The sequence below is a fragment of the Cavia porcellus genome, unplaced genomic scaffold (genome assembly GCF_034190915.1).
Source record: "Cavia porcellus strain 051 isolate PalLab524CR breed Dunkin Hartley unplaced genomic scaffold, mCavPor4.1 scaffold_2, whole genome shotgun sequence".
Taxonomy (NCBI): Eukaryota; Metazoa; Chordata; class Mammalia; order Rodentia; family Caviidae; genus Cavia; species Cavia porcellus.
In genome coordinates this window covers 112,230,538-112,243,051 of record NW_026947485.1, presented here as the reverse complement: position 1 = coordinate 112,243,051, position 12,514 = coordinate 112,230,538, and the positions used below count along the sequence as shown (strand labels likewise).

Below are 12,514 nucleotides of genomic sequence, written 5' to 3'. Positions count from 1 at the left end.
TGGGGAAGAAACATTTGGAAAAATAAGCTAGAAAATGCAACCAGTACAACCTACGAGGATTAGTGTCCTAACAAATCATATATGCATGCAAATCATAACAGAAAACAATAAATGTATCCAAGCTATGAAAACTATTTCCCTAAAGCATGAACACACATGGTTAATAAAAAATTTTCAGAGAGTTAAACTTTAAAAACAACCAGGGATAATCTAAGAAACAACAAAATATGACAATACATAACAGTAGACAAAAAGGAAGCACTGTAAAACACTAATTTATGGAGAAATTGGAAATCAATAGATTTTTCAGGTGACTGGTGCTTTGTAGGAAATTGATGGGATAAATATTATTTCTCAAGGTTGCACTTTCAAATTTATTCTGTACTAAAGATTGAAACTGAGACCTTTGCTCTGAGTTACATTCCCAGCCCTTTTTATTATTATTATTTATTTTTTATTTTAAACAAAAACCCACCAAAACAGAATAAAGCCAATCAAAACACAGCTGTGAAAGTGTACAAAGCTTCAAAATAAGACAACAGGAAATCAACAATGGTTATCATAATATATCTTGCTATCTTCACAATAGGAGTCTATGCCATCAAACATGCCAAAATCAAACAAAACAAAACGGAATAAAACCAATTAAAATATAGCATTGAATAAAATAAAACAATAAATCAGAATAAAACAAAACTGAGAGCAATACTGCACATTGTTATCTTCAAAATAAATGCTCAGTTACCAGAAGCAGGAATGGAACTGTTATAACTTGGGCCCCGGTATAAAATCCAAGGAGGCAAGAGACCAAAAATTTAGGTGGCAAAGGCTTTATTTTCAGGCCTGGCGACCAGTCTCCAGGAGCCAATTTGGAGACTGTCCCCCAGAAGCTGAAGGGAGGACTTTAAAAAGGGGCTGGAGGAAAGGGCGGGGGGAGAGAAACAAAGAAACCTGTAGAGCCATCAAACTTGTTGACCCGAGTCTGGAAACTGTATTGCTGTCCACTTAGCCCTGACAATCTAGGGAGTTCCTGGTGTTTTTTTAAATTACTCCCATCCTGCAGACTGACATTATCTCAGAGTGGCACGTCTGCAGCAATATTTGGAGAAGAAAGTGGAGAGTTAATTATCTCAGGACAGCTTGTCTTCGCTAGTGAGTGCGAAGGGGTCACGAGTTATGAGACGCTGGAACTTAAGTTTTACAAAGACCTGATATCTAACTCATTTGATACATACAGAACAAAAGGAAAGCACTGATTGGGGTTTGGGCCATAGTATTACCTGGTAATTTCTTTAAGCTAAGCAGTTCTTAAAATTGGGGCAGGCTCATTTTATGACAGATCATCACCGGGTTGGGGGGAGGTCACCAGAAACCCAAATTTTTTATGGCCTAGATAGATAGGTGAGGGGAAAGGGAGGCAATAAGGCGCCATACAGAACAGAAAACGGCGGTAATGTGTCAAGGTCAGGGTAAAGGGTTAAACTCACACGCAAATCTCTCTGCACACAAGCAGGTTACTTTAAACAAATGTAAATTAATTGCCATTCTAGTTTTTCTTAGCTCTTTAGCGGAGAATAGAGGCACCTAGCAGTGATTAACAACCCTTGTTAGCTTGTTTTAGCACAGCTTCTGTAGTTTGTAGAGGGCAACAATGGTTAACATATCAATTAGGTGAGATTCTTGCAATTCTTTACAGGGGAGAGTGTTGCTCAACATATCAATTAGGTCACTTAACGTATCAGTTAGGGAAAAAGGATAAAACAAACACATTTAGTAAGCCCCTATACAGGTTTGCTATAATACACATATAACGAAGCTATTTTCTTAGAGTACAATAGGAACAAATCAGTAAAATGGAACAAAACACTGGTTTTTAAAAACCAAACAGGAGAATACTCCTCAAATTAACACAAATACTCCCCAAATTGACACAGTGCACACTGCCACCCTCCAGACAGACATGCTGACTGCTGACCACCAGCCCCAGGCCTACAGAGTTAACTAAACAATACAAAGCAGTTTCTTTTCCCCACAGGGGCCATTGTCTCACCTGAGCACTTGAATCCGAGTAGGGGTGCAAGGAGGTGGTGGGGGAATACTTTAAGGGTTTTTCAGACTGTGCTGGGCTGAGTTAGGAAGGCATAGTTTCACTTTTGCCTGGGGCTCTTTCCCATCAGCTCTGGGGTGGCCCTTACTTCACAGGAAGATATAATTTCTTTTCCTTATTTTTTATTTTTAAATTTGAGAGCATCTTCCTAAGTGGGTGAGGCTGGATTTGAGCTTGCAGTTCTCCTGTCCCAGTCTCCCAGTCTGCTGGGATTGTAGGTATGTGCCACCATGGCTGACTTGTACTTTAATTTTTCAAAATAATTATCTAATTTTGATTGAATTTAAGCATTTCTGTGTATGTTAAATGAATAATAATATACTATATAATACACATAATACTAATGATGTCTGTGCCTTTTATTATCCTGTTTTTCTGAATTTTTTTGCATTTCATGTTGCAATATTTGTTTTAATTAAATAATTTATGTAGCTGTAGGGAGCCGAGTGACAGGCATTGCTGCCTTGATGTCTCTCTCTCTCCTATGGGCATTGCGTCTGCCTACATTAACCATAATCCTCTCCTGCTTACGTCACGTATCCGGATATGACGGTGACCCTGTTGTATTAATCTGTTTAACCTCTTCCTGTCCCAGCTCCCGCCCTTAGCCTATAAAAGGTGTGATTATTTTCTGAATAAACCGGAAGCTTGATCGGATTATTTCATCTTGCTTTTGTCTCTCTTTTGTCTCCCCCATGTCTTTTATTTAATCCCCGTTTCCCCTCCAGGAGTTCTGAACTTGTTGATCTGCAGGCCGGATCAAGTGGCACCCAGTGTGGGGGCTCCTGGCATGGAGAAGTTAACGAGGGAGCCATTCGAGAGACAGCCGGCTTAAACTGAAAGTGAAAGCAAATTGAACCAGAGACCTTGGCCGAGGAATGAGTAAACTGAATCAAGGATTAAAGCTTAAAGCAACAGGACATTAAATTAAGTGCCAAGACCTGCGCAGACGACTACCCGACGTCCTGCCCGAGTCACGGTGAGTGAACGGCAACCCCATTTCCCTTCCCTGACATGGGTCAAGTATTGAACGAACACGAAGTGTTCGTTGGAGGCCTTATAAAGGCATTAAAGACAAGAGAGATAAGGGTTGGAACAAAAGAATTATTACAGTATTTTCAGTTTATTCATAAGGTTTGCCCTTGGTTCCCCCTAGAGGGTTCTATAGATACCAAGAGGTGGAATACAGTAAGAGATGCTTTAAAAGATTATTATAGAGTTTTTGGTCCAAAAAAGGTTCCTGTGACCACCTTTACATATTGGAATTTAATTTCTGAGCTGCTTGCCCAGAGGCATGCAGACCCTCAGGTTGAGGAGACAGTTGCACTAGGTGAGACTGCCTTGCGCGACTCCGTTAAATCTACCTCAAAACTGTCCTCATAAAAATCTGAAGCCTCTGATTTCTCAGATGCAGAGAATGATGGCCTGTTAGAGGTCCTCATACATGGTGATCTGCCACCACTTCCACCTGTTGACATGATCAGCAGGTCCCAGGATGGCAGCCCGCCACTCCCTGTGCCTCCATGGCAAATTGGGGATTCATATAAGCCTTTAGAAACAACCTTAACTCTGAAAAGCTTGCAGCCGCACAGCAGCTGGTGCAAGACCAGTTAGATGCAGGCCACATTGTTCCTAGTAATTCCCCTTGGAACACACCTATCTTTGTTATCCGGAAAAGGTCAGGGAAGTGGAGGCTGCTACAAGACCTTAGGGCAATAAATAAGACAATGGTCTTAATGGGGCCCCTACAGCCTGGACTCCCCTCACCCAGTGCCATTCCTTTAGGATTTTTTAAAATTGTCATAGATCTTAAAGATTGCTTTTTCTCTATTCCTTTACATCCAAAGGACCAAAAGCGTTTTGCCTTCAGTCTCCCATCAATTAATTTTAAAGCCCCTATGCAGAGATTTCAATGGTGAGTTTTGCCACAAGGTATGGCTAACTCCCCCACACTATGCCAGTCTTTTGTAGCCACTGCAATACAGTCAGTCAGAGATCATTGGCCACATATCTATATTATTCATTATATGGACGATATCCTCTTGGCAGGAGATGATCAAAACCAAACCCTAAGGTGCTACCAGGACTTACAGGTTGCCTTACAAGAGGCTGGACTTCAAATAGCCCCTGATAAAGTACAGCTTACTGATCCATATACATACTTGGGTTTTCAATTATGTGGCACTCAAATACTCTCTTTAAGGCCCCAACTGAGGCTTGATGGCCTCAGAACACTTCATGACTTCCAAAAACTGTTGGGAGACATTAATTGGCTCATACCCTTTTTAAAACTAACTAAACATGATTTACAGCCCCTTTATGTGCTGCTTCAGGGAGACATAGATCCAACTTCCCCCCGAGAGCTTACACCTGATGCCAGGAGAGCACTCAGTAAAGTAGAAGAGGCTATTGCTCAACAAACTGTTTCCTTTATGGACTACAATGAGCCTTTACAGTTTCTCATTTTTAATACAAAGCTTTGCCCCACAGCAGTGTTCTGGCAACAAGCTCCCCTCATGTGGGTCCATTTATCAGTCTCTCCAAAAAGAACACTTTTGCCTTATTTCCAAGCTGTCTCAGACCTAATAATCCAGGGTAGAAAGCAAGGAAAATGTTACTTTGGTAAAGAACCAGACATTATCATTCAACCTTTTACAAAAGACCAAATAGATTGGCAATAATCTAATATGGAGCTGAGGCTGTGATACTAGTATCAGAAAGTGGTGGCAGACACAGATGGACAATAGCAGAGGGGTCTGACTCCATAGAAATAACAAATCCATTACTTGAAGACATATATTAGAACTCTTATCGGTTAGTAGCAAAGGAAAATTAGCTCCATCTGGTGGCAAGTGAATTGATGGCCTTCAATTGTACAGATTTAATTCAGAATCCATTCTAATGTTAATTCATATGTGATCTGCCCAATATTTTATTTACCACTCCTGTCCACACATCTTTTTTGTGCTGTGCACCTCTTCCCATCACAGTTTGGGTAAGCCCACAACCTACTCTTCCCATAATGTTTGAAAAACAAACATCACTGGAAAGCTCTTTTCAGAAGAAAGACAGACTAGAGCTCTAAAACCAGCAACAAAAAGAAAGTTGTATTTGGAAGAAAATACCAAGAGCCTTACTTAAATCATGGGTTCATTGTAACAGGTGATTCACACTCTCCAAACCTCCTTTCTATAAGGTATGGTAATCTGATACCTTTGGAACCTTCAGAACTGTAAGCATATGGCATTAAAAGACTAGTCTTTGTAGTTTTTCAAATGAATAAAGAACATTAAGAACAGTAGCAGTAATTAAAACCCACCACTTCATCAAATTTGTCTGCACCAATAGCATCACTCTGAGTGCTTAACCAAATCGTAGAAGCTAAGAAGTCTTTTACTATTGCTGAAAAGTTGTTTCTGCTTGCTGCTCAGGATATTTGTTGCTAACTTTTAGGAAAGGAGTTCAAAAGGTGGTATATGCCCCTCTCTTGGCTAGCACCACAACTAGATGAATTGATGAATTGCCAGAGATTGTTGAGCCACAAATGTTAGAGAGGATTAATGTGACCCAGGTTGACCACACTCATATTGACAAGGAAATAATGTTTTTATACGTGACATATTTTCAAGAGAAGGGACTTCTGTTGGCAACCAACAGCACAGTTGTACAATGATTCAAGTCTTTGAAAGATTACATATCAGGAAAGCTGAATTGGTCATTTTGTGTTGGTACATGCACGGATAAAGCAGCTGCAGCAGCTGACATGATGGACAACTTCCTGGTTTTATTATTTGGGTCAAAGAGAATACTTCTAAATGTAAGTCTACCCACTAAATCACTCATGGAGAACTGTTAATTGACCTGGCTTATTCACAAATGGCTCTTGGATCCATTTTACCCTGAATTTAATATCACTTGTAGGATATCAGAAAACTACAAACTACCTTAAGGTATGTGGCCTTGAGTCATGTCTGTTTGCATATATCTTTAAAGAGAAAAATTCATAGCAGACACATCTCTAATATAGAGAAATGAGATGTCTTCTTAAAGTTAGAATGCTTATTTCTGAGTTCAAAGAGTTTCGGGAGAGATTTCTTTTAAAGAATTACAACTGACAGCACATCTCAGTGAAACAGAGTGGATCACAAACCTTGCTTAGTTACGTCACACACTCAGCTTACTCAGCTATCTCAATTCCTCATTTTAAGGGAAAATGAATACTGTGTTCAAGCTGGCCAATTAAGGGGATATATTCAAAGCCAAGCTGAAATTTTGGAGGTGAGTAGCTAATGCTGGGATTTTTTTATGGTTTCAGTCATTACCAATGATTTTGAAACAAACTGACTAAGCCAGGGACTTCTTATTCCCAGTCATGCTTGATCAACTATCTCAGTTATCACAATTTGTGAATCAACCAGATCAGTTGCCTTTTCTATGCTAGGAGAGAATCAAGTACTTGAAATTACAAAGAAAGATGACCAAAAAAGATTGCTTGAGAGAACTTAAAACTCCATATGTTCTGGATTAAACCAAGATGGAGTATCCCAATTTAACATCGAAGCACTTAAACTCCTACATCCATTTCCAACATCTGGTATTTGATTTTTCTGCATTGAGCAACAACCAAATTGAGATTATAGATATGCCATAAGGAACACATCTCAGGATGTGTTTCCTGTCACCCTAGATGGAATCATCCAGTTGCAGAAAATCAAACTCAGGTGCCTATAGTTTCTTTGTAAGTTATAGAATTATTTCATTATAAATTACATGTAATAATAATAGAAACAATGTGCCTAACAAATGGAATGCATTTTAATCATTTTTGAAACCACTCCTAGTCCAATCCATAAAAAATTACCTTCCACAAAATGGATTTGTGGAAGGTGATACCTTCCAAAATTTTGTGATACCAAAAACATTTGGAGATTTCTGATATATATAATAATTAATTTCAATCAGTTTTGCTGGTGTCTTAAACATATGCTTAATTTAACTAAAATTTTATAAAGTATTTTAGAAAAGTACATATTTTCAGTTATGTATCTTTTATTTTGAGACACATATCTGGGTTTGTAAGATAACTTATTTGTTGCTACTACCTGATAGCTGTTCATACCCAAGAGATGCTAAATCAGCTTATCTGTAGATGAATAGAATCAATCTAAATCCTGGGAAATGTATGAAGTAATGTTAAAGCAGCTTGACTTTTCATAATTTTTCCCAGACATCGCAATTAATAAAGATGCTGTACCTGTCACTATTAATCATCTATTTGATGGCATTAAGAGTTTCTTGGAGAGGTAAGTGGCTAATGGAAGCACTATATTCCTCAGTGGAGTAACCCACTGATATCCATAGCTCACTACAGTTTTAGAGGAGGGACACAGCTGGAGTGACACACCTTGAAGGTATCTCTGTTGTTGGGACTCTTCCCCTGTAAGCTGCTACCACATTTCCATGAAGTGAACATTTTCACCACGACATCTTTGCCTTGAAACCAGTTTTTCATGTACTGAATTCCTGTAGTAGAGGCTAATTAAACCTCTCCTTCTTTAATTCACAGGTGTTGAGGTAGTTTGTCCCAGAATCTAACACAGATTCTGATAAAGGAGTAACATTAAAAGATCCCTGAAAAGAATCTGTTTGGCCCCCTTGACATCACTGTGAGTGAGTAATGGTCTCATCATTCCACATTCAAGGAATTTCCTACACAGAACAGGAAACTATGGAATGTACCAATAAATGTTTCCTTCTTTCTGTGTTGTAGTCAGCCATGAATTAGAGCTCCCTATTAATGTTGGACAAATTGTTAGCTAACAGATAAAACTGGAACACTTATCATAGGTATAATATTTTCCTTATCCAATAACTAAATATATAAGCACAAATTTTGCAGAATACAGTTTTATACGATCCAATGTTTTTGAATGTTTTATAAAATGCATATACAGGAAATTAGAATAGCAGTAATTATTTTAGAATGGCAGTATTACTTTCTGAAATAATATCTTCTAATTAGTAGGCTACAGGTGAATATTTAGCACATTTGAAAGCAAGCTGACAATGTTTGCAAACATTGAATTCTTTTTTGTAAATTTAGTTGAGCAAATTTAAACTACAAATTATAACAAATTGTGCAGAATTTTATTTTAATATTAGTGAAAATATTTATAGAACATTTTGTTAAAAAGAAATTTACAAGCTACCAATGGCTCAAAATTTTACTGTTGAAAAGAAAATAAAAGATGAGCTGATTAAAAAACAAACATTTGAAAATTTAGAGTGAAATCACTCCATTATATAAGCGAAGGCACAGTTTATGTGATTTCTTAATAAAATAGAAAAACATAGCTGAAGATTCTATTTCACATTCACTTTTAAGCATATAAATTTGGGAAAACACACTCAATGGTCTCTATTATCCTAATATTGAAATAAATATAATGTTATACATCAATTATGCTCCTGTCAAAATCTTGTCAATAAAATATAAACTTAGGTATATAAAAATATAATGCATGACCTTATTTAACTGTATCAAAATCTAGCATATATTTGTCCACTGAAATTTTGCATTTCTTTTACTAAGACTTACTAACCTTAGCCACGACTTCTTTTGGTAATCAGATACCTGATGTGTGTCCTGAAATACAACCCGAGTTTCTCATCACCTAATTATTTTTTATAAAGAATTTTATTTAAAGAGAAAAAAGCAAAACAGAAAAAAGGGTAGAATACAGAATTTCAAAAAAACAGTAAGAAGTCACTAGTTGATAGATTACATATTGTCATCTTAGAAGTCGCTATTCAAGTTACAAAATTAAAGCATAAAAGTGGACATTTAAACAGTGAGACTGCAAACAGTTCTGTTCAATGATCCAACAAAAACTTAGTAATATGGTTATCTGTTTTACACACTTAAAAATACATGTGGTTATATCCTTTAGAGCACTTTCTTTTCCTCTCTTTTTTATAATAACAATTACACCTTTTAGGTCTTATTACTCCTACAGTTCTTATTACTTTGTTTGAAGAGAATAAAACCAAATGTGACAAAGCAAAATGGAGTCAGTTAAAACAAGAATAGACATATTATATGATATAAAAACAAAATACAAGATGATCATCAATGGCTACTATAATGCATCTTGCTATCTTCAAAATAATTGCCCATGTTTTAAAGAGGGTAAGATTAAACATACCAAAACAAAACAAAACATATCATAAGGAAAAAATTTTAAGAAGTGCTAATTTCAAAGAAAGTACACAGGAGATCTTCACTGTCTTATTGTCTCTAGTTTTCTCCCAAATAGTTGTTCCCATCTTCACACACAGTGAATACATACTGAACATTATAGAACTAATCTGATCATAACAGGATGATGAATGCTTTTTAGGCCTTCAAGACCTGATATTGGGGAAGTCAATAGTGACTGCCATAATGTCCCTCATTCTCTTCATAGGAGCTCTCTTTATGTATGCTGAAATCGAACTTAAGAGACTAGACTAATGTCATGCTGAAAAGTGAGTAATAGTTTTGCTAGATTTTATATCATATTGTTACATAATTAGCACTGGGTTTTTTAGCGCCTCTTCTTCAGAGTATCTGTTTGTTACATTGTGCATTATATAATCCGTTCCTGTAAACCATTTAGAAATTCTCCCCATGTGTGAATCTCTACATGTATATGTATCCTTTCTGTATTATAGGGAAAAACAGATAATAACAAGACAAAATAACAAATTCTTAGAAAAAATTGAAATGAAAAAGACATATAAAATCACATTATTAGGTGATCTACAGTTGTTACTATGCTTTCTCTTGTTATTTTCAATAGAGTTGTCCACATCATCAGACATATAATAATTGAACATGGCATTACATAGCTATTTTAATAAAAACACAACTTTGGACATATTGTAGAACTTCAAAAACAGTTAATAATCAAACCAGAATGGTATGTTATTACATCTTGCCATCTTCAGAGTGGTTGCCTCTACTCTTAGACTCGATATAATCAAGCATACCAAATTCAAATAAAATCAGTCAAGGCAAAACAGCAGTTTAACAAACTAACTTCAAATAAGATCAGTCATAGTAAGACAATGTAAGTAATACAGGGCTTCAGTTTAAGTTAATAGGGAATTAAGGATAGTTACTGTGGTATAGCTTGCTATTTTGGGGATAGCTATCTGTGCCCTCAAATCTAGTATAGTAGACTGACCTGAACAAAATAAAATCAAACTGAGCAGAGCTCAGGATAAGATTACTGTGGCTTTTAAATGCTGATGCACTATAAACAATGTCCTCTGCCTTCCTTTTTAGGCAATTCATCACCTTTCCCTTTCTCAGGATGCTTTGTATATTTTGGGTCCCACTAACTCCTTTAGTTTTTAGATTAAGGGGGCAACCCACTATCTATGTGAGTGGTGTCAAACCTTTTACCCCTGAGCTTGATCTTGAACTATACTCTTTTACTTACTAAAGTCACAATATTTTCCTTCCTTCTAGCTTTGTAGTTTTACACTGCACAAAAGTGTCATGACTTTCCAGCCTATCTGCAGCTGCTGGATGAGCTGTCCCTATTTCTCTCTGGTTCCCTGTAACAAAGAGCATTGTTTTCTCATCTTTGACTTTCAGTTTATTCATCCTCTTTCAGGTAGAGTATACTTCCTATTCAGAGCATCTCGATGGATCCTGCCTCCTAATCTACTATGCCTGTGTTTCTTTTTTTAGTGTATCTAGACTAGCTGTGTTAAAAATTATACCCTCCCTTCTCTGCCTCAACTCTGCTATTCTATTTTTCTGCTATTATTTGTCCATTTTTCTCCTTCATTCCACTGTCCTCCTTGTTCACTGAGGCCTCTCTGACACTGTTGCTGGAATTCTGATTTTTTTTTCTCTCTCTCTCTCTAGAATATCCTTCAGTATTTTCTGTAGGGTTGGGTTGGTGGCCATGAACTTCCACAGTTCCTCTTTGTCTTGGAAACATCTTGTTTCTCTGTTAATTTTGAGAGAGAGATTTTCAGGGTACATTAATCTTGGTTGGAGGTTATTTTCTTTCATGGCTTGGACTATTTCCCCCCAGGCCCTTCTTGATTTAATAGTTTGTGTTGATAAGTCTGTCGTTATTTTGATGATTTGTTCTTTGTAGGTGATCTGCTTCTTTTTTCTGGCCACTTTTAATATTCTGTTCTTGTGGTGAATTTCTGGAACCTTGATTATTACATATCTGAGTGTAGATCTGTTTTGGTTGTAATTGGCTGGAGTTCTGTATGCCTCATTTATCTCGATATCATTTCTTTTTCCTATGCTTGGGAAGTTTTCCTTAATTGGAAAACAATTCTTCATGCAGCAGGAATCCAAAAAAAGGCAGGAGTAGCCATTCTGTTTGCAGACAACGTGAACTTTAAACCAACAATGACCATAAAGGACAAAGAAGGTCACTACATACTCATAAGGGGAAAACTCCAAGAGGGAGATAACTATCTTAAATATATACGCACCAAACTCCAGAGCACCCAGTTATATAAAACAATTATTAACAGAAATGAAAATTATTAACAGAAATAAAAACTCAAATTATCAGTAACACAATTGTAACAGGAGACCTTAATATGCCATTGACACCAAGGGACAGATCAACCAGACAGAAAATGAGCAAAGAAATAACAGAACTGAATCATACCTGTGAACAAATGGGTTTGATAGACATATACAGAATGTTCCACCCAACAACATCAGAATACACATTCTTCTCAGCAGTACATGGATCATTTTCTAAAATAGACCATATATTAGCTCACAGAACATATTTAATCAAATGCAAAAGAGTTGAAATCATCCCTTGCATGTTATCGGATCATAGCACTCTGAAATTAGAAATTAATGATAAAAGATACTGCAAAAATTCCACAAACACATGGAAACTGAATAACACACTCTTGAGCAATCAGTGGGTCACAGAAGAAATTAAAGAAGAAATTAAACAATACCTAAAAGAAAATGAAAATGCAGATACAACTTACCGGAATCTGTGGGATGCAATGAAAGCCGTCCTGAGAGGAAAATTTATTGCACTGAGTTCCCACATCAGGAAAACAGAACAAATACAAATAAATAACTTGATGCTACACCTCAAACAGCTAGAAAAAGAAGAGCAAGTCAAGCCCAAAGCCAAAAGAAGAGAGGAAATTATAAAAATCAGAGCAGAAATCAATGCAATAGAGACTAAGAAAACAATCCAAAGAATCAACAAATCCAAGAGCTGGTTCTTTGAAAGAATAAATAAAATCGATAAGCCCCTAGCCAACCTTATTTTAAAAAGGGAAGAAAAAGCTCAAAGTCATGCAATAAGAAATGAAAAAGGAGAAATCACTACAGACCCAATAGAAATACAGAAG

General features: G+C 36.7%; 1 long non-coding RNA gene across 1 annotated transcript; it reads left to right on the top strand.

The window, feature by feature from the left end:
• The first annotated feature begins 2,688 nt into the window (after positions 1–2,688).
• LOC134475258 (uncharacterized) lies at positions 2,689–9,564 on the top strand. The gene is made up of 3 exons (XR_010046315.1): positions 2,689–3,086; positions 6,316–6,385; positions 7,335–9,564. It is a non-coding gene; the product is annotated as an uncharacterized LOC134475258 (long non-coding RNA).
• Positions 9,565–12,514: the final 2,950 nt, after the last annotated feature.